The 3252-nt window shown below is 47.0% G+C and overlaps 1 long non-coding RNA gene across 1 annotated transcript; it reads left to right on the top strand.

Moving 5' to 3' along the window:
* The first annotated feature begins 363 nt into the window (after positions 1–363).
* LOC144943805 (uncharacterized) lies at positions 364–3050 on the top strand. Its single transcript, XR_013639531.1, has 3 exons — positions 364–397; positions 602–626; positions 2966–3050. It is a non-coding gene; the product is annotated as an uncharacterized LOC144943805 (long non-coding RNA).
* The last annotated feature ends 202 nt before the right edge of the window (positions 3051–3252 follow it).

The raw sequence follows: 3252 nt of genomic DNA, 5'->3' as shown, positions 1-3252 counted from the left end.
GGAAATATCAAGAGGTGACTTGAAGCAAGCCGAGTGCCCGACTGTAACTCGAATGTGTCCTGTGCTGACAACACAACCATCAACAAACATCAACAAACATACAACAACAACGTTGGCTTCCCCCCCCCTCTCCCTCTCTGATTCCGTGAAATGACTCCACAGGGCTTCTGCGCGCGCCCCGCGTTTAGCCAACGTTGACGACACCCGCGACGCGCCACCGATGAACGTGAAAAGGAACCCGCAGCAGCATCAGCACCAGCAGCTGCTGCTGCCGCTGCTGCTGCTGCTGCTGCGCTTGTGCCTGGCGGCGCTGTGCGTGCGCCGCCAGGCACCACACGGGCACGCCACGGCCTGTGGGCGCGGCGTTCATCTACGGCACAGCAACTGCTCACAGCCGGTAAGCCCCGGGGGGCGCACCGACGCTCAACTCATCCGTGCCGGCTCGCAAACGACACCGTGGGACGGCGCGCTTTGTTTGGCATGGCGCGCGTTGTTGGCGAAAGGGGCGTTTGGCCTTCGATCTCCGACCGGCAATGAATCTCAGCTTTTCAATTTGCCCATTTTAAAGTTGTTGTGTGTGTTTGTGTGTGTTGCTTTGCAGGGAATTGTTTGTACAATACGAGAAGGTAAGGGACGCTGTTATTGATCACATCTTTTCTTATCATTTGCGCGATAAGGCACACGGGTAATGAAATTACCAACAGTTTATGTATTATGGCCTATGCAGTACAAACGTTTCACAATACATGTCTATGATTTTTATTTTTGCAAATCTTTTAAAATGTTGATGCATTGACGTGGCCAAATCGACGTTTATGTTTAACCATCATTCTGATAGGGGTATGAAGGGGGGGGGGAAAGCTTAATTACATCATTTATTTTGTTTAATCACAGCAATGTTACAGGTGCTATATCACTCATGTAGGAGGCTGCCACGTTTTCCACAGACCAAACCCAGACATTTCTCAGTAAAATGTAATAAAGTTCAACACAACGCCACCAGATCTCGGGAAAGAATCAATTCCTGCCGCCAGACACACAGATGCCAGACGCCAATTCACAGACTGCCCAAATAAAACCTGGACAGGTGGCTATGAGATGTTAACTACTTCGCCTGGTATACAGGAGATTGTGGGTTAGATCCCGACCCTGATACCTGCTGTATATTTGGAGTTTGCGTGTCTCTCTCCCCGTGGTCACGTGGGTTTTTTATCCGGGTCCTCCGGTTTTTCCCTCCACATTTAGAATCAACAACACTCGTTTAGGGTATTTGGCTGCTACACATGCCCACGTGTTAAGCCACTTCGTTGAGTTATCACTTGTAGCAAGGTCACTTCTGCAAAAGAGCTCAGTCGGCCTTACCTGATACAATAAAAACAAATGTCAGTTGAAATAATTTAAATTTATATTACCACTCTACTTTTGCAAGGGTGACCTAAATAGTGGACTTACACAAAACTCAAACACAAGTGGTGACAGAGAGGCAGCTCGGTCGGTGCCTGCCACGAAAACCTCTCTCTGGTTTCCCCACAACACGAGGGAATGACTCACTTGGTGAACAAATAGAAAACACTCACTTAGGGTTACACAGATTACTCTTTAATTCGTGGATTAAAGATGTTCTAAACAGTATAATTACTGCCATGATGATTGTTTAAGAAATATTTTTTTCATGTTTTTGAAATCTGAGAGTATAAAAAAATAATCTTCTGCTTGAACCCAAATCCAAAACACACGTGTGTCGTTGTATTGTTTTTATTATAAGTATCCGTGACTTTATGTAACACCTTGAAATTAGTTTCATGAATAACTCGGGGGTCTAATGCCTCCTCCCATCAGAATATCAGAACACTAGGTGGACACTGTAATTATGCTCCAGTGCCACACTGTAGATATGAACTCTACTTCTTGATGATTATTTTTTTGGACTGGCAAATAAAGCCAGCAGCAAACTGCAATTATTAAGTCTGTTTCTACTGACGAAAAATAACAATATGTTTTAGCTTTCTGGCAATAAAGCAGGTGTTGTGATGTTCAAACACCAACTATATACCTCTTGCACGGAATCAAGTCTGCATTAACCGCACATACTTGTGACAAAACATACAAGCAAACATGCTCTGATAATACGCGCATTGTCCTTGAAACTGATTGGCCAACACCAGAGAAAGTCTTCTTCATGGCCTCGTCTCACCACCATTGTCAGACCAGGGAACGCCAAAAGGCGAACAGCACAGAGACACTGCACGTAGCAGAACACTCAGAGTTCGGGTCGAGCAGTTTTATCGATGGAACCTTTTTGCCAGTATCCAAAACGATTAAAAATAAGAATAGGTTTTACCCTTTCTGGCAATAAAGCAGATGTTAAGATGTTCAAGCATGAAACAAATACCCTTTTTTGTATGTTTGTACTGCTTGGAGAACAATCAACGTTGATTGTCTGATGAAAATACTCAAATGCAGGAAAGGGACGCTTTGACCTGAATCACGAGGGTTTCATTTTGAATTTGTTTTCGAGCGCCGGCGATGCTGATGATGACGAGCAAATCGTGACCCTGATTTAGTCTGCAGAGTTTATGTCTCTCGCCTTGGCAGTCGGCGCAGTCCCCACCGGACCACCATTTACCAATGCCACGGTCGACATTGCCACTTGTCTTTGTCCGTTGTGAAGTGGCCATTGAAAAAAACACACCGCAACATCCGTCGTGTGTATTATTACCTGTTGAATTTTCAAAGCTGTCCACGAATTGCTTTAAAATGCCAGGTATCGGTTATTATCGCTGGGTTCCCACCCGGCTGGATCTTTTTCGTATCGAAACGTGGCAGGCAATGCCGGTAATTGACGCACTTTTTTGTTTTGCAATCAATCTCTCAGTGGTACTATCTTTATTGGTGTTCAGGCAGCATCTGCAGCCCATTTCTGTGGGCCGTGTTGGTGTGCTGTGTGTGCCGTGTGGTCTCACAGCAGCGGCCAATCACCACAGCTGGTTCACGCCGGCATCGTGGACACCCTCTGCCCCACGCTCCCTGAGCCTGAGCGTGGTCGTCGCTCCGGGAGCCGGTGGACGTCGCACTCCTTGGCTGCGCGCAAGCTGGGAGGTTAATCCAGACGGTGAGGAATTCACGAAAGAGTCGCAGCACCGAGCAGCACGCTTGGCTACGTACCTACGTTGAACTTCTTTCGCACCGTACGTAGCCGACCGTGCTAATCGGAGGTGCGGGGTGGGAAGGAATCAGAGGTGCGGGGGGAAG

Source organism: Lampetra fluviatilis, chromosome 32 (assembly GCF_964198595.1).
Source record: "Lampetra fluviatilis chromosome 32, kcLamFluv1.1, whole genome shotgun sequence".
Lineage (NCBI taxonomy): Eukaryota > Metazoa > Chordata > Hyperoartia > Petromyzontiformes > Petromyzontidae > Lampetra > Lampetra fluviatilis.
The sequence above is the reverse complement of the archived record's forward strand: the minus strand, read 5'-3'. Positions and strand labels throughout refer to the sequence as shown.